This window comes from Schistocerca serialis, unplaced genomic scaffold (assembly GCF_023864345.2).
Source record: "Schistocerca serialis cubense isolate TAMUIC-IGC-003099 unplaced genomic scaffold, iqSchSeri2.2 HiC_scaffold_1260, whole genome shotgun sequence".
Classification (NCBI taxonomy): Eukaryota; Metazoa; Arthropoda; class Insecta; order Orthoptera; family Acrididae; genus Schistocerca; species Schistocerca serialis.
In genome coordinates, this window is record NW_026047470.1 from 457820 (window position 1) to 477932 (window position 20113).

Genomic DNA, 20113 nt, shown 5'->3' on the forward strand with positions numbered 1-20113 from the left:
TGACTCGGGTTGTTTTCAGAGCAGTTTCTCGTAAACATTCTGTTCAAAAAAATGTTCAAATGTGTGTGAAATCTTATGGGACTTAACTGATGAGGTTATCAGTCCCTAAGCTTACACACTACTTAACCTAAATTATCCTAACGACAAACACACATACCCATGCCCGAAGGAGGACTCGAACCTCCGCCGGGACCAGCCGCACAGCCTGTGACCGCAGCGCCTAAGACCGCTCGGCTAATCCCGCGCGGCAAACATTCTGTTTTTCAGTTCGTAAATAAAGTGGGATTGGGACTAACTGAGAAGTATAACAAATAATTTGGTTTTCCAGCTAGAATTTTGGGTGACTTCACAGCTCAGCTTTTGATAATTAGTTTTCCTGTGGGATGAGGTCATCACACAAGAAAACAAGATAGGAAGGATCAAACAAAAGGACGCTATTTACTGCGTTCTGGATATCGTTTGATGTGTTTGCACTTTTCAAGTGTATATTTTCTGGAGCAAATAAGTGTCTACCACCATGTTCTGAGATGTTTGGATGACACTTTCCCTATTCTTTCAATTATCAGGAGTGAAAAAACTTGCAACACCACCATTTACAAGAACTTCCACACTGAATTCTGCTGTGGACGTTGATAAGCTGTATTGTCAATGCTTGTTCCAATATTTTGCTATTGTATTTCTATTTTTTCGCTAAAAGAGTAGTCCCTTATAATTTCATTTCCACCTTTAAGATGCCAAACTGCACAGCCGACAGTTTACACAACACACTCAGTTTTGGACCAAAACAAACGAGAGTCAGTACAGGAATAAAACGCCAGAGGCGATGCTGTAAACTCACTTGTCTCGAGTTTCCAATTGAGACAAGAAAGCTGATCAAGTAAAAGGGGCTTAAATGCGATCCTACCTGCGACTCGGGGTGACAATGCATAGGGCTTGAGTGGATAACCACAGAGACGCAGGCGGTGGCCGCACGGCTGGGAGAATAGCCGCTGAACTGGAACGGGCAGGCGTGGTGTCGGCGCTTACGGGTGGGGGAAGGCTCCTACCTAGCGCGGCTGGGACTGTGAGGTCAGGAGCGGCCTTGCAGAGTTCGCTAGCGCCAGTTGCACGCCAGACAGCTGCCAGCATGCGAGCCCCCGCGAGTCTCGTCCTCCTACTCGTCGCCGCCCTCGTCTTAGCCGCCCAGCCTGAGGTCTCAGGTGAGCTTATTGTGGGTAATACCGAGAGGATACATAGTCGTTGGAAGACCTTCAGTGTCAGTCCTAGACCGGAGGAATGTCGGTCAAGAGGAGTTGGCGAGACTAACCCTCGTGTTTGACCCGTGACGTAACGGTAATGGTTGCTGTGACGACACTTCATCTACATCTACATGATTACTCTGCAATTAACATTTAAGTGCTTGGCAGAGGGTTCATCGAACCACAATCATACTATCTCTCTACCATTCCACTCCCGAACAGCGCGCGGGAAAAACGAACACCTAAACCTTTCTGTTCGAGCTCTGATTTCTATTGTTTTGTTTTGATGATCATTCCTCCCTATGTAGGTTGGGCTCAACAAAATATTTTCGCACTCGGAAGAGAAAATTGGCGACTGAAATTTCGTAAATAGGTCTCGCCGCGACGGAAAACGTCTTTGCTTTAATGACTTCCATCTCAACTCGCGTATCATATCTGCCACACTCTCTCCCCTATTACGAGATAATACAAAACGAGCTGCCCCTCTTTGCACCCTTTCGATGTCCTCCGTCAATCCCACCTGGTAAGGATCCCACATCGCGCAGCGATATTCTAACAGAGGACGAACGAGTGTAGTGTAAGCTGTCTCTTTAGTGGACTTGTTGCATCTTCTAAGTGTCCTGCCAATGAAACGCAACCTTTGGCTCGCCTTCCCCACAATATTATCTATGTGGTCTTTCCAACTGAAGTTGTTCGTAATTTTAACACCCAGGTACTTAGTTGAACTGACAGCCTTGAGAATTGTACTATTTATCGAGTAATCGAATTCCAACAGATTTTTTTTTTTTTTTGGAACTGATGTGAATCACCTCACACTTTTCGTTATTTAGCGTCAACTGCCACCTGCCACACCATACAGCAATCTTTTCTAAATCGCTTTGCAACTGATACTGATCTTCGGATGACCTTACTAGACGGTAAATTACAGCATCATATGCGAACAAACTAAGAGAACTGCTCAGATTGTCACCCACGTCATTTATATAGATCAGGAACAGCAGAGGTCCCAGGACGTTTCCCTGGGGAACACCTGATATCACTTCAGTTTTACTCGATGATTTGCCATCTGTTACTACGAACTGCGACCTTCCTGACAGGAAATCACGAATCCAGTCGCACAACTGAGACGATACCCCATAGGCCCGCAGCTTGATTAGAAGTCGCTTGTGAGGAACGGTGTCAAAAGCCTTCCGGAAATCCAGAAATACAGAACCAACTTGAGATCCCCTGTCGATAGCGGCCATTACTTCGTGCGAATAAAGAGCTAGCTTCATGTCGGGCATTTGGATTCCTATTATCGTGTTTTGTTTGGTTCTGACAGTAATTATACACTGTCGTGATCAACTTATGGGTTACCTCCCACTATCGTATCGGACCTCCTTTTGTCCTGCGTAATGCAGCAACTCGACTTGGCATGGACTCAACAAATCATTGGAAGTCCCTAGCAGAAATATTGAGCGATGCTGCCTCTGCAGTCGTCCATAATTGCGCAGCTGTTGCTGGTGCAGGATTTTGTGTACGAACTGATCTTTCCAGTATGTCCCATAAATGTTCGATGGTATTCACGTTGGGCGATATAGGTGGTCAAATAATTCACTCTAATTGTCCAGAATGTTTTTTAAACTAGATTTTTTTGTGGCCCAGTGACATTTTCATCCGTAAAATTTCCATTGTTGTTTCGAAACATGAAGTTAATGAATTGCTACAAATGGTCTCCAAGTAGTCGAACATAACCATTTCCAGTAAATGATCAGCTCAGTTGGACCAGAGAACACAGTCCATTCCATGTCAGCCGGCCGGGGTGGCCGAGCGGTTCTAGGCGCTTCAGTCTGGAACTCCTGGACCGCAACGGTCGCAGGTTCGAATCCTGCCTCGGGCATTGATGTGTGTGATATCCTTAGGTTAGTTAGGTTTAAGTAGTTCTAAGTTCTAGGGGACTGATGACCTCAGAAGCTAAGTCCCATCGTGCTCAGAGTCATTTGAACCATTCCATGTCTACACAGCTCACACCATATGGAGACACCATCATGTTACACAGTGCCTTGTTGATAAGAATTTTTAGCATACTGCAGCCCCGGCAGCAACTGTGATAGACTAATATTTTGATGAATCAGCCTCAGCTGCACAAAATTTTTTGGTCTTTACCAGGTTTCGGCTAAATTAATCTAGCCTTCTTCAGAAGCATAAAATTACTGTAACATGCCAGAGTAAGGCACAGTCAGCATTAAAATTAAATCCTATAGTACCGTGGTACCATGTTGAATTAAAACTAATTAGCTGAAGTCCAGCCCCGACATCTCTTCACCACGCGGTCGGTTGGGAGCGGCAATTCCGTTGGCACTGACCGTCGCACGCAGAATTTTTAATTCGACATGGTACCACGGTACTATAGGTTTTAATTTTAATGTTGACTGCGCCTTACTTTGGCATGTTACAGTTGTTTTATGCTTCTGCTGAAGGCTAGATTAATTTAGCCGAAACCTGGTGAAGACCAGAAAACTTGTGCAACTGAGGCTGATTCTTCAAAATGTCCTTCCTGATAACCTGAGTTATCAACTGAAATCGGGACTCTTCTGAGCAGGCCACGGTTTTCCAGTCGTCTAGGGTCCAATCGATATGGTCACTAGCCCAGGAGAGGCACTGCAAGCGATGTCGTGCTGCCAGCATACGCACTCGCTTCGGTCGTCTGCTGCCATTGGCGCAAGATTCCGCAGTATTGTCCTTATGAATTCGTCCGTCGCGGTTATTTCACGTAGTGTTTTGCTTGTCTGTTAGCACTACGTAGACGCCGCTCCTCTCGGTCGATAAGAGAAGGCCGTCGGCCACTGCGTTGTCCAAGGTGAGAGGTAATGCCTGAAATTTTGCGTTCGCGTCACTTTTTTGACACTGTGGACCTCGGAATATCGCATTCCCTAACGATCTCTGGATGTCCGATTCATCTAGCTCCAACTAGTATTCCGCGATCACATTCTGTTCATTTCCGTCCTGCGGCCATAATCACGATGGAAACCTTTTCATATGAATCACTTCAGTGCAAGTGACAGCTCCGTCAATGCATTGCATTTTCATACGAGGCATGTTTTTTAAGTAAGTACCGTTTTGAAATAAAAAAAAGACGTGCTAAGATATCTCAATAATTTTATTTTTATATGAAAACCGGTACCTTCATCTACTTCTCTACATAATTTGTGTCAATATTGAAGCACTTGTCATAGCGTTGTGCCAGTTTTTGAATACCCTCCTCATAGAAGTCTGCCGCCTGACTTGTTAACCACTGCATCACCACCGTTTTGACTTCGTCATGAAGACGCTGACCGCCCAGGAGTTTCTTCAAATGCAGGAACAGATGGTAGTCACTGGGAGCAAGATCGGGGGTGTACGGAGGATGATCTTGTAAGGAGGCTGTTAGGTTTTTATGTTGGTAACGCCATGTAGCGCTCTGTATGAAAATCACTGGCTGTACTGTGTGCAGTCTGTGGCTGGTTGGCATTGTTGGAAAATTCGCTATTGTAGTGTTGGGCAGTTGGCTGTTAACAGCGCGTGGTGTTGCACAGTTGGAGGTGAGCCGCCAGCAGTGGTGGATGTGGGGAGAGAAATGGCGGAGTTTTGAGAGCGGATGATCTGGACGTGTGTCCATCAGAGAGAGCAAATTTGTAAGACTGGATGTCATGAACATATATATATATATATATATATATATATATATATATATATATATATATATATATATATATATATAACTTTTGAACACTATTAAGGTAGATACATTGTTTGTTCTCTATCAAAATCTTTCATTTGCTAACTATGCCTATCAGTAGTTAGTGACTTCAGCAGTTAGAATCTTTTATTTAGCTGGCAGTATTGGCGCTCGCTGTTTTGCAGTAGTTCGAGTAACGAAGATTTTTGTGAGGTAAGTGATTCATGAAAGGTATAGGTTATTGTTAGTCAGGGCCATTCTTTTGTAGGTATTATTGAAAGTCAGATTGCGTTGCGCTAAAAATATTGCGTGTCAAAAAATGGTTCAAATGGCTCTGAGCACTATGGGACTTAACTACTGAGGTCATCAGTCCCCTAGAACTTAGAACTACTTAAATCTAATTAACCTAAGGACATCAAACACATCCATGCCCGAGGAAGGATTCGAACCTGCGACCGTAGCGGTCACGCGGTTCCAAACTGACGCGCTTAGAACCGCACGGCCACACCGGCCGGCTGTTGCGTGTCAGTTTAGTGATGGTCAGAATGAGTAAAGAGAGAAATGTCTGAGTATGTTCAGTTTTGCTCTGCTGTTTGAAAATCAAATAACGTAAGGGGTTTAACAGCACAGTAATTCATTAATTTTTCCAAGGGGACGTTTCATATAGACGCTGACCGCCCAGGTGTTTCTTCAAATGCAGGAACAGATGGTAGTCACTGGGCGCAAGATTGGGGCTGTACGGCGGATGATCTAGAGTTTCCCATCGAAAATATGAGATCTTTGCTCTGATTCGCCACTTGCTGATGGGCATTGTGTTGCAGCATAACGATACCCTTGCTCAACTTGCCACGTATTTTCTTCTGAACTGAACGGCGCATATTGTGCAATGTTTTACAGTAAGCTGCTGCATTGATTGTCTCATTCCAAGGCAGAAATTCCACGAGCAATACTCCTTTTCTGTCCCAAAAAACCGTGCACATGATTTTCCAGGCAGAAATTGTTTGCTTAAACTTCACTTTTCTGGGTGAATCTGAATGCCGCCATTCCATGGACTGCTGGTGTGACGTAGGACACCCATGTTTCATCTTGAAGAAACACCTGGGCGGTTAGCGTCTTCAAGACGATTACGAAGTCAAAACAGTGGTGATGCAGTGGTTAACAAGTCAGGCAGCAGACTTCTATGAGGAGGGTATTCAAAAACTGGTACAATGCTATGACAAGTGCCTCAATATTGACGGAAATTATGTAGAAAAGTAGATTGAGGTACAGGCTTCCATGTAAAAATAAAATTATTGAGATATCTTAGCACGTCGTTTTTTAATTTCAAAACGGCACTTACTAAAAAACACGCCTCGTACCTTGTATACGCGATCCTACCGCCATCTGTATACTTTCATATTACTATCCCATGAACTTTTGTCATCTCAGTGTGTACTGGAGTGCAAAACTTAAAGACGGAATTAACTTTCATGATGTTGCACTGGCAAGTAACATAGTTAGATGACACTAGCGCCGCACCACTTGGACCAAACTGCTACAGTATAGCACAGAAGGTAAGTGAAAGAAATACGCAATGAGACGAACAGAAATAACACTTTTACTCATAGACATTACGGCGATTCATGACGGTCCCCTGGACATTACCAGATAGGGTTGATAGAAGAGACAGAGAAGATCCAACGGAGAGCAGCGCGCTTCGTTACAGGATCATTTAGTAATCGCGAAAGCGTTACGGAGATGATAGATAAACTCCAGTGGAAGACTCTGCAGGAGAGACGCTCAGTAGCTCGGTACGGGCTTTTGTTGAAGTTTCGAGAACATACCTTCACCGAGGAGTCAAGCAGTATATTGCTCCCTCCTACGTATATCTCGAGAAGAGACCAAGAGGATAAAATCAGAGAGATTAGAGCCCACACAGAGGCATACCGACAATCCTTCTTTCCACGAACAATACGAGACTGGAATAGAAGGGAGAACCGATAGAGGTATTCAAGGCACCCTCCGCCACACACCGTCAGGTGGCTTGCAGAGTATGGATGTAGATGTAGATGTAGAGGCAGGACATGGTTCTTAACAGGGCATCTGATCACCACAGACGTCAATGCATGCTCTGCAATGTGTCCCCATGGACTGGAAAGGAGTTACAGCGAGATTGGCTACTGCTGGACGGTCGCTGGTGCCTGAGTATGTGCTTGCAGGTCGCTGGTGCCTGAGTACGTGCTTGCAGTACGTCCCACGTCCCCCCCCCCCCACCCCTCCCTCAATGCATTCCAAACGTTCTCATGAGGTGATTTACACGACATATCTGTATGGTATGGTGCGAAAAGTGGCAGTTGGCCCTAAGGAACTACCAGTGTGAGGTCATTCACATGAGTATTTAAAGAAATCCGTCCAGTTAATCTTACACGATAAATCACACAAATTTCAAGATTGCCAGTTGCACTATATTACTGGGGATCACAGTTACGCACGACTGAAGTTGGTAATGTCTCATAGATAATATTTTGCGGAAGGTGAGTCAAAGACTGCGTTTTATTGACAGGACACTTAGAAGATGCAACAAATCCACAAAACAGACCATCTACGCTGAACGTATCCGTCCTCTGCTTTGTTGCCAGATGGGATTGATTAAGGAAATCGAAAAAGTACAGAGACCGACAGCTCGTTTTGTATTATAAAGAAATACGAGAAGGAAAGTCACGGATACGATGCGTGAATTGGGATGGAAATGATTAAAACAAACGCCTTTTTCGTTGCGGCGGGATCTTTTCACGAAATTTCAGTCACCAGCTTTCGCACCGGAATGTGAAAATATTTTTTTGACGCGCACCTACATTCGGAGAAATTATCGTCGTAATACTCGTACAATACGCCATTCTCCAGGGCTGCATCAGCGCATCAGGGATTCCATGCGACGGAGGGTGGATGCATGTATCCTCACTAACGGAGGACATTTTCAACATTTCCTGTAACAAAGTGTTTGAAGTCACGCTGGTACGTTCTGTTGCTGTGTGTTTCCATTCCATGATTAATGTGATTTGAAGAGAAGTAATAAAATGAGCTCTAACATGGAAAGTAAGCGTTTCCTGACACATGTCTACATAACATATTTTTTTTCTTTGTGTGTGAGGAATGTTTCCTGAAAGTTTGGCCGTACCTTTTTGTAACACCCTGTATATCGCTTGTGGTAAATAAATAAAACTTGTGTAAACTTTCTAAAAACTTAAAATCTGACAATATCCATATCTTATCGTTTTTAGTGGCGCTACCAACATAGAAACCTAAACAGCCTACTTACACATCGAATGTGAAAACATTTTGTTGGCCTCACCTACATAGGGAGAAATGATCATAATAATAAAATAAGAGAAATTAGAACTCGCACGGAAAGATTTAAGAGTTCGTTCTTCCCGCGAGCTGTTCGAGAGTGGGACGGTAGAGAAATAGTTTGAAGGTGGTCCGACTAACCCTCTGCCAGGCACTTAATTGTGAATTGCAGAGTAATCAAGTAGATGTATATGTAGAGGTAGATGATGGCTTCCGATATTTGCTGAGTTCTGCCGACTGAGAGCTAGAGCGAGGGTGTTTGAGCTAGAGTGCTTCAAAGAATTTGATACAATAATATGCGTAATAAGTGAAATGCAAAACAGATCTTACATGATATATGTAAGATCTGTTTTGCACACAATTTCAGTTGTCTTTAATTCCCTACCATCAAACGATTTAACTAAAAAATCTATACCTCATCTCGAGAAATTTCTAGCTGCTTCTGTGCCAAGTATGGCAGAGATATTGATACAGCGGATCTAGTTAAAGAAGGAGCTGCTTTCGAATTCAGGGTGAGATATACACGGCTTCCCATTGGCGTATTTTGAAGCTTTTTTCAAAGTGTTGGTTAAGAGATACTCTTCCGAACATCTAAATAGCTTTAGCGAGATTTATGACAAAGTGAGTGACTGCATCACCATCTGGACGCAACTTCAACAAATTAAATGCGATAAAAAACTACGTAAGATCGAGTATGGGGATTGTAGACTATCAGCGTTACCTGTCCCGTCGATAGAATCTTTTAGTAGTTCTTTAGTAATTATCTATTTTCAAAAAACTTTCACCCACTTGAATTCCCGAAAATTCTGAGAGACGTATTTTTTATCTTCTGACTGAGAAACCAAATACCATTTTTCATCGTTCTCGCTTCGAAATTCCCTTACTCGCGAGGTACTTTCGAAAAGCATTTGTGGGGCGGCTGGTGGATTTTATTGTTGTTAAAAATGTAAAATGTAATGTAGAAGCAGAAAAGAATGCATTTCCCGGCCGATGCACCAGTTGTGGGGCGGCGGGTGGAATTTATTGTTATTTATATAATGTTTGGTTTGTAATGTAATGTAGATGCATTTCCCTGCCGTTTAACCATATGTGGGGCGGCGGGTGGAATTAATTGTTATATAAATGTTCCTATTATTTATGCTGTCTTTTGCCGTTCTCAACACTGGCTCTCTAACTACAATGTTGGCAACCAGAAAGTGATTAGCAAAACGTGAAGCCTGTAATTAGAATTCCTAGTGCCCACTTTATCTGAGAAATACACTTATAGCTACAGCTCTGAGGAATTAGGAGATTGTCTGGGATTCATAATCAAAAACGATCCTGTAAAAACGGTCGCTATATTCTGAAAGTCACAGATAAAAAAAAAGAATCCACACAATCCAACTACCAGAGCAGTTCAGAGTCTAATGCGCTGATGCAACTATAACTGTCCAAATTAAATGTTTAAGTGAATGCTCGCCATAATTTGATGATAATGTTCAGCAAACGCCACGCTAAATAATAGTAGAATGTCTGTCCCACAGCGGCAAGTGAAAATACGACATACGCAAACTGAAGATAGATCATTAAAGTCATCCCAGAATTAACACATCACTCGAAAACGATTTCATGGTTACGCGTATCCCGAGTTAACTTATTACGGCATCCGAGGCTGTTTATAGCAATGATACCGACGCGACGCAACTCCCGACACAGATCGTGTGCTATTCAGCGTCTGGAGAGAACTGGGGCCTTGCTTCCACGCACAGCGTTCTTATATATAAAGCCGCGGTGCGGATGGCTAAGGGAACGCCTGATCAAATCGGCTCTCCCGACTAGCCGCTGGGCTAGTAATGCACCACTTTAAGTTATTGAATAAATCATCGCTTCCTTTGCTGATGGCCGATGAAGCTCTTAATTTAAATGTGCATTCAACACACAGGTAAGTAATCATAATAAAAGTCTGACGTGGCTAAGTCAAGTATTTTGGGCGAGAGATTTAATTTAATTACACTACACGCAGTAGACGAGCTCTGAACTTGCCCTTTGGAGATACGCTATCGCTGTAGTTTTATAGTTATTCAGTTGAAACTTCTCACATCTTTATGATTATAGCGGATCTCCCTTCTACTTAAATTTAAACATCCTAGCCTTATTTATTCGCGTACTTAATCTATCTTGCTTCCTTAATTTTTAAGACAAAAACCAGAAAATCATGAATTTCAACTAAAATCTTAATTTGTGAGATCCAGAAGACTTTTTCTACTAATTATTATGAAAAAGGAATCTAAATATAAATTTTTAAGTCTCTAGCTCTTTTCTGTTGCGCCAATGATTTTTACAGAAAAACGTCCAAATTTCAAAAACGGTTAAAGTTATTGAACTGATATTCAACACATTTTGATTTAGTATTACTCTTGACATGCTAGAACCGTTTCAGGTTATTTACTTGATTTTTAAAGTATTGCGCAACATTTATGACGTCAGAGCTAGTTAAGCGGACTAGGCTGGCACACAATGGAAAGACTGATGAGAATTTTATAAGGCGTGAGTAGGCTGCTTCCCTACACGTTTCATTCCCTATTTCACTAGAGCTGTTTGAAAATCAAATAACGTAAGAGGTTTACCAGCACAGTAATTCATAAATTTTTCTAAGGGGATGTTTCAGATGGGGGAAGCTGGTGACTGAAATTTCGTAGAAGACGCTGCTGCAGCGAAAAACGCCTTTATTTTAATGACTGCCTTTAGTCAAAGAGCAAATCTTCTATGTCACCTGCCAGTCTTTGAGATCGTACAGTAGCGTAGCGAAGTGGCAGCATGAAGTCCATTATTGAACTAAGGGGGATATGTATGCGGCAGCTGTGTGAAGAAAGCACTTTGTCCCACATAAATCACATTAGTGATAGACAGCTGTCCACTGTCGTTTCTTTATTATACTGCTTGGATGATGCGACGCTGTGGCTAGAGCGTGTTTTTGCAGTCGCTGTCCTAGAGAAAGGCTTCGTATCTGGGCAGAAGGTAGCAAAATGTATCTCTCCCGGTTAGTCCCTAAACCGTTCTTCTTGATCATTTCTTCCTCACCCTCTGTGCCTGCGTTCCTCAATGGTACCTACCTTGCCACTCCCTCGGCCTTACCCTGAACACTACCAATAATTTGCTCAGTGTGAATGTTCCTTTTTGCGATATAATAAACACGTCAACGTATCACACTCTCAGCAAATGGTATCTATTTTGACACTCCACTTATCCATAATGCGTTGTTCTCCGTATTTTCATCTTTGATCTTTTACTAGCTCGCTCTTCACCCTCGTACATGTCCTTCCCAGCATTTATAATGTTTTTGCTTGTATTTAAAGCTGCAACAATTCTTCCGGTCATCTTACTAACATTAACAGACGAACTTTCTTAATTTCTTTTTTCTTTTCTGAAGTAGACACGTAATGTGCAAACCAGGTCAGATTTTACAGCAGCCAGAGGTTCTATTATAAATAGACGGGTTCTATTGTGAACATCAACATAGTTTCCAGAATGAGATTTTCACTCTGTGTGCGTTGATATAAAACTTCCTGGCAGATTAAAACTGTGTGCCGGACCGAGACTCGAACTCTGGACCTTTGCCTTTACCGGACAAGTGCTCTACCATCTGAGCTACCCAAGCACGACTTACGCCCCATCCTCGCAGCTCTACTTCTGCCAGTACCTCGTCTCCTACCTTCCAAACTTTACAAAGAGGACGGGGCTTGGGAATCTCAGATGGTAGAGCACTTGCCCGCGAAAGGCAAAGGTCCCGAGTTCGAGTCTCGGTCCAGCACACAGTTTTAATCTGCCATTAAGTTTCATCAACATTGTTTCTGGATATGTCGCGGTAACACTGCATTAGCTCTAATGCACCGAACAGTTTAGATGAAGTTACTAATACACTGCGGACGGATTAAAATTCATTTGTGTTTCGTGCACCATCCGTTATCGACGGTTCTCGAGATAACTAGTGTTTTGCACATGCTGCAAAGAGATGCCCTCTGCTGTGATATATAAGCTACTTCGTCTGTTTGGGTGCTTACACCAGCAGTTATTATATTATACTTGATTGACATCACATACTTTTTGCGAATTTCACATTTTGATTGTATTTTGATATTTTAAATAGTTAATGTTTTTGCTATTTTCTCAAAAATTGACATTTTGACCCCGTGGCAGTGTACAAAATATAGGTTGACTCTTACACAGAAGAACACAGCAACCAGCCACTTTTACAATGCTATCTATTTATTTAAACAGTGCCACTTAAATAAATAAAATAGCATTGTAGAAAGTGACTGGTTGCTGTAATCTTCTGTACAAGAGTCAAACAAATGAACGAATCTTAAATACACTCCTGGAAATGGAAAAAAGAACACATTGACACCGGTGTGTCAGACCCACCCCCGAACACTGCGAGAGGGCTGTACAAGCAATGATCACACGCACGGCACATCGGACACACCAGGAACCGCGGTGTTGGCCGTCGAATGGCGCTAGCTGCGCAGCATTTGTGCACCGCCGCCGTCAGTGTCAGCCAGTTTGCCGTGGCATACGGAGCTCCATCGCAGTCTTTAACACTGGTAGCATGCCGCAACAGCGTGGACGTGAACCGTATGTGCAGTTGACGGACTTTGAGCGAGGGCATATAGTGGGCATGCGGGAGGCCGGGTGGACGTACCGCCGAATTGCTCAACACGTGGGGCGTGAGGTCTCCACAGTACAACGATGTTGTCGCCAGTGGTCGGCGGAAGGTGCACGTGCCCGTCGACCTGGGACCGGACCGCAGCGACGCACGGATGAACGCCAAGACCGTAGGATCCTACGCAGTGCCGTAGGGGACCGCACCGCCACTTCCCAGCAAATTAGGGACACTGTTGCTCCTGGGGTATCGGCGAGGACCATTCGCAACCGTCTCCATGAAGCTGGGCTACGGTCCCGCACACCGTTAGGCCGTCTTCCGCTCACGCCCCAACATCGTGCAGCCCGCCTCCAGTGGTGTCGCGACAGGCGTGAATGGAGGGACGAATGGAGATGTGTCGTCTTCAGCGATGAGAGTCGCTTCTGCCTTGGTGCCAATGATGGTCGTATGCGTGTTTGGCGCCGTGCAGGTGAGCGCCACAATCAGGACTGCATACGACCGAGGCACACAGCGCCAACACCCGGCATCATGGTGTGGGGAGCGATCTCCTACACTGGCCGTACACCACTGGTGATCGTCGAGGGGACACTGAATAGTGCACGGTACATCCAAACCGTCATCGAACCCATCGTTCTACCATTCCTAGACCGGCAAGGGAACTTGCTGTTCCAACAGGACAATGCACGTCCGCATGTATCCCGTGCCACCCAACGTGCTCTAGAAGGTGTAAGTCAACTACCCTGGCCAGCAAGATCTCCGGATCTGTCCCCCATTGAGCATGTTTGGGACTGGATGAAGCGTCGTCTCACGCGGTCTGCACGTCCAGCACGAACGCTGGTCCAACTGAGGCGCCAGGTGGAAATGGCATGGCAAGCCGTTCCACAGGACTACATCCAGCATCTCTACGATCGTCTCCATGGGAGAATAGCAGCCTGCATTGCTGCGAAAGGTGGATATACACTGTACTAGTGCCGACATTGTGCATGCTCTGTTGCCTGTGTCTATGTGCCTGCGGTTCTGTCAGTGTGATCATGTGATGTATTTGACCCCAGGAATGTGTCAATAAAGTTTCCCCTTCCTGGGACAATGAATTCACGGTGTTCTTATTTCAATTTCCAGGAGTGTACTTTGGGAGATTTTTGACGATGTTGTGTAGATGTTCCTAGTGAGAATGAAGATACCAATGACTGTGTGAATCAATGTTTTTACAGTTCTGAGGACGAATCCAGTGACAGTTTGATCATTAGACCTGTAAAGATGCGTAAGATGAAAGTGTTTTCAAGTAATTCCGACCATGACGATGAAGATGATTCTGTTCTTCTGAATGATTAGTTTTGTTGCAGTTTTAACATCATCACCATATCGCATGCTGTACCAGTGCCCGAATGAGACTCGTGTGTTCACAACATCACCGCATACTTTGCCGCTTTAATTTAATTAACTACTTAAAACTTGGTATTCAGATGGAAATAAATGCTGCCAGTCATTCTGTAAATGAAGGGTAGTTCTAAATTTGGTTAACGCTATGACAGCGTTCTTTATCGTTATTCGTTCGTTGAGGAATTTTCTCTCCATCTTCCCATTTCACAGATGTTAGAAGTTTCAGTAAGCAGTTTGTCGAATGATTATTTCTGACAGCACTGTTCCTAAATGGACATAGTGCTGGCGCAGGCCTTACTTACTATACTGATTGTTTATGCTGTAACCTCCCCTCACTTATCGACCTTAATGACAGTGAAAAATTAAACCGCGTGCACCTAATGGAAATTTGTGAAAAGCAGTCGTCACCGAAGTTAATTTGTCGGTAAAGAGGGAGGAAAGGGTTACATCTAAATGAAAGGAAAAATGCAAATGAAATTGGTGGAAATGAATTTTGAGAAAAGGGTAAAATTAATAAAGAAAGTAAATGTGCGGTCGTCACGTTAACAATTAATTGGCATTAATTAGATATTTGAGATTTGGGGAAAATTATGGTCGCCAGTCCTATGGACAACTACTATAATAACTGAAAAAGAAAGGTTATTGCACATGTAATTAGCACTAAAAACGTGGCAACAGAAGGTTGACACGTGTTGTGTGAAAACTGAAAGTTTGTCAGAAGTACTAAATTTCGCTAAACTCTGACTTAATTTAGCAAAAGAATTAATAGAACCGGAAAATTGAAAGTTAATTTAGTGACTGAGATTAATAGTGAGATTTGTTTCTGAAGCACTACGAAATTCAGTAAAATAAGGTTAGTCTTGGGCTACCCCAACAATCATTTCAAAAGCTACTTGAATCTACGCAATTTAGAAATAATAGATTTAACTTTGAACTTGAATTAAATGGTTCTGGACAATTAACAATAGTAACATTTAGTACGTACCAAGCTGAGCTGCAGTCACAGGTAAGCTAAAATATGCTAACAAAACTCGCACTCTTAATTTGTGCTTGCGTAATCTAAATATTGTAGCCAGCTATGAATACCTTAACTGAACTTTGAAATTAAAGCAGTGAAATGGAATGATATTACTTTAAAGCTGGCGTCTGAATTTCAACGACACTCGGGTTCATTTTGGAAAAGAAAGGGACCCTGCTTGGTAATGCAATTGGGACAATGAGCAACAAAGGTTCATGCTAAGTTGCTGTAATTTTGTGATGCAACAATTTTAAAAGCTGAGGTCTGCCATACAGTTCTAAGACTTTACGTGCTTCCAGTCTTCCTTGTTGGTTGATTGAAGGTTTGAATCCGTCGATCGAGGAGGTGGCGACAGTCACTCATTGTCGGCCGTCGCTGTTGCAGAAGCTGGATGTTGGCGCGCCTTCTTCTCGATACTGTCACCAGGCGAAACGGGCTCTTGGTGTGCGCCAGTTAATGCTTCCCGTCCGCGACACCGTGTCAGAAACCATCATAGCAAGTCGAGCGCAATTACATGCTGCCAAACCCCGAAAGCGCGGCAACTCGCGGGAGCGTCACACAACACACCTGCTCCACCTCCCTACCCCAGCCAGATTCTCTCTGCTCTGGCCGCGCTCCACGCGGCAGAGTTAACACTACCAAAGATCCTAAACACTTTGGTTCTCCACACGACCTATCTATGTATTCGTTCGATAGCATAATTTTCCCTAGGCAAGACCCAGCGTAAAAATACAAATAGTATTTACAAAACAAACCAATTATACATCGACATAAATGCATATATATACTAGGGCTATCCACAAAGTACATTACGTTTTGGAATTAAAAATAAATAAAGTATTGGAATTTTTTTTATTATATACAGGTGAAAGCCACACTTAAATACTACTTTTCTACATAGTTGCCATTTAAATTAAGGCACTTATCGTAGCGATGGACGAGCTTGGAAATTCCTTCGTCGTAAAATTCGGCCGCCTGCGCCTTCATCGACGTGGTTACCTCTTCTTTTGGGACAGAAAAGATGTGATTTTTGTGGATTTCCTGGAAAGAGGCACTGCAATAAACTCTCAAAGGTATTGCCAAACTCTGCGCAACCTCACAAGAGCAATACAAAACAAGCGCAGGGGAAAGTTGGGCTCAAAGATCTTGCTGATTTACGATAACGCCCGGGCCCACACAGCAAATGCCACTCGTGAAGTTCTCGAATCTTTTAAGTGGGAGTTGTTTCCTCATCCGCCGTACAGTCCCGACCTGGCACCGAGCGACTGCCACTTATTCCCAGCAATGAAGAAGTGGTTGGCTATGCGGCGTTTTGATGACGACGCACAGCTTCAAGAAGATGTAACCACGTGGCTGAAGGCGCAGCCGGTCGAATTTTACGACGAAGGAATTTCCAAGCTCGTCCATCGCTACGATAAGTGCCTTAATTTAAATGGCAACTATGTAGAAAAGTAGTATTTAAGTGTGGCTTTCACCTGTATATAATTAAAAAAATTTCCAATACTTTATTTATTTTTAATTCCAAAACGTAATGTACTTTGTGGATAGCACTCTTATATATACAAATAGTAAAACAATTACAATACATAAAGACACAGAAATGTCATATCTAAATGTAACAAAGTAAGGAAAAAAAATTATAGTACAATATATGGAAATAGGAGGATATGCATTTCCGGCGTTACACTACCACCTTACATTCAATAACAAAGCTCTCTAATTCAGTTACGTTTTCAGATCTCTGCTACACCTCATTCGTTAATCGTAGGAATTATGTTAATAACTGTCTCTTTTAACTGTGCACATGACATCATATATGCCAGCCCAACGCAATGAGTTTAGTGTTTTAACGATACCTCGGAAGTACTCACGGAACAAATTTTTAAATCGTACCAAAACAGCTCCGAGAGGCCAAGGCATTTTTCCAGATGGCGGGTATGCAGGGACTGGTGTACACTTTGGTGTAGCAATACTCCCTGGGTAAGCAAAGGCAAATTTACCTGCAGACGGTCGCCTGAAATCAACGAGAAACGATAGTTTACCCCCATGAAAACTTTAGGCTAGTTGATGAAGTTTAGTTGTTGCGCATTAAGGAAATAATAACAGAATCTCTGAGGTAGTCAGGCCTCGTCTAATGTTTGTGGCAGAAGTACCTGGGCACACAGTACGTAAGAAGTAAACGGAAAACTGTTGACTTCGAAATTAAAAATATTGCACTGTTAAACACAAGATTTATTCGTATGAAAAAGGAGCCTACGAGAAGTACAAGTGAACATGAATATAATTGGAGATCAACAAACTTCAATGATTTCATGCAAATATAGATTGTTTAGCAAGGTCGCCACAGAGTGATGCTTGAAAAAACCGCGGTTGACGTCGTGCCCGGGCGCACAAGCGTCTCGCGACTGCAATCATCAAACAGTGAACACAATTTTAATACAACAATAAAAGAAAGAGTGAAGGGAAGAGGGAGCAAGCAACAGAATTATAGAATGGAAATAGAAAACAGAAAAGTCATCATCACGGAAATAAATCTCTGACGATTTAATCTAAGTTGTGCTTGATGTCAGAAAAAGAAATCGTCACGAGTAAGGGATGGAGTGCTTGAGGTGCTAAGCGCACTTGAAACACGGATCGAAACTATTCGTGATCTGACATGACATGTACTTCACTGTACTATCACAGGTGTGCACCGCTTGTGGGGTCCAAGCGCGCCTCTGCTGTCGCTTACTGCTGAGAGTGAATGGTGCGTGGGGAGGAGTCGTGTCTGGAAACGTGGAGCTCGGCCCTCGGTCATTCCCGAACACAAACACCGGCAATACTCTGTGACCGGCAAGTATGGTTTGAAAGTTGAAGATCCGAACACTAAAACCTCACTGAAGCCAGGCTCAAATTGAGCTGCAAATCCATCAAAAATCAGACCAAGACTGTCACCCCAAAACACTTCTGGCTCGCTTTAGACCTCGGAAAAAACCGCTGTACAGTCTTTACGGCCAGTCACAGTAAATGGGGTAAATTTTCACCATTCGGAACCAACGGAAGAAAATCGACGATGTAAAGGTGTACCGCAAGGAAGTGTGGTAGGACCGTTACTGTTTACAATACATGTAAATAATCTAGTAGAAATGGTCGGATGCACTCTAAGGCTGTTCGCAGCTGATGCGGTTGTCTATAACAAAGTAGCAACGCCAGACGATGGTAACGATTTGCTGAATGACCGCCAGAGAATTGACGAATGGTGCAGGCTCTGGCAGTGGACCCTGAACGTAAATAAATTTAACATATTGCTCATACACAGGAAAAGAAATCCACTACCGTATAGCAACACTGTTGATGACCAACCGCTAGAAACAGTATCTGTTGTAAAATATCTAGGCGTAACTATCAGGAGCGACCTTAAGTGGAATGACCATATAAAACAAAAAGTAGGGAAAGCAGATGCCAGACTCAGATTCATAAGAAGAATCTTAAGGAAACGTAACTGATCCACGAAGGAAGTGGTTAGTAAGGCGCTATTTCGACCCATTCTTGAGTACTGTTCATCTGTCTGGGATCCCTACCAGGCAGGACTGATAGAAAAGATAGAGAAGATCCAACGAAGAGCTGCGCGTTTCGTCACGGGATCGCTTATTCGGCACTAGAGCGTTAAGGAGATGTTCAACTAACTCCATTGGCGGACGTTATAAGAGAAGTGTTGTGTATCGCGGAGAGATTTACTATGGAAGTTTCGAGAGAGCACTTTCCGGGAAGAGTTGAACAACACGTTACTTCCCCCTACATACTTCTCGTATAGTGACCATGAGGAGAAAATTCAAGAAATTAGACTTAGCGACAAACATTCTTCCCACACGCTATTCGCCACTGGAACAGGATTGGGGGGGCTCAGTTAGTTGTAAAAAAAGTACCCCCGCCAAACACCATTAGGTGGCTTGCGGAGTATGATGTAGAGGTACCAGGGGCGCTTGAAAAAGTCCGTGCAAAAATAAAAACTACTTACGTGTTTGGGGTAAACCTTTTTTTATTTTTCGACATAGTCTCCTTTTAGCCTTATACACTTCGTCCAACGCTGTTCTAATTTGTTGATCCCTTCCGAATAATAGGAATTGTCCAAGTCTGCAAAATAGCTAATTAGTTGCTGCAATCACCTCCTTGTTTGAATAAAATCTTTGTCCCACCAGCCATTTCTTCAAATTGGAGAACAAATAGTAGTCCGAGAGCGCCAAGTCTGGAGAATAGGGGGAATGTGAAAAGAGTTGGAATCCAATTTCCATTAATTTTGCGACCACAACTGCTGAGGTGTGTGCTGGTGCATTGTCGTGATGGAAAAGGACTTTTTTGCGGTCCACTCTCCGGCGTTTTTCTTGCAGCTCGGTTTTCAAACGGTCCAATGACGATGAATAATATGCACATATAATAGTTTTACCCATTTCCAGATAGTCGATGAGGATTATCCCTTGCGAACCCAAAAGACTGGTGCCATAACCTTTCCGGCCGAAGGAATGCTCTTCGCCTTTTTTGGTGCAGATTCTCCCTTGGTAACCCATTGTTTAGATTGCTGTTTGGTCTCAGGAGTATAGTAATTTGTCCATGTTTCATTCACAGTGACGAAACGACTCTTAATGTCCTGCGGATTCTTCCTGAACAGCTGAAAACATTCCTTGCAACACTTCACACGATTCCGTTTTTGGTCAAGCGTGAGCAGTCGCGGAACCCATCTTGCGGATAGCTTTCTCATGTCCAAATGTTTATGCAAAATATTATGTACCCATTCATTCGAGATGCCCACAGGACTATCAATCTCAAGTACCTTAACT

General features: G+C 43.3%; 1 long non-coding RNA gene across 1 annotated transcript in view; it reads left to right on the top strand.

The window, feature by feature from the left end:
• The first annotated feature begins 1068 nt into the window (after positions 1-1068).
• Positions 1069-20113, top strand: part of LOC126438121 (uncharacterized) — an 82655-nt gene continuing 63610 nt past the window's right edge. Inside the window, exon 1 of the long non-coding RNA XR_007581004.1 lies at positions 1069-1199. This is a non-coding gene — a long non-coding RNA (uncharacterized LOC126438121). The remainder of the gene's footprint in view (positions 1200-20113) is intronic.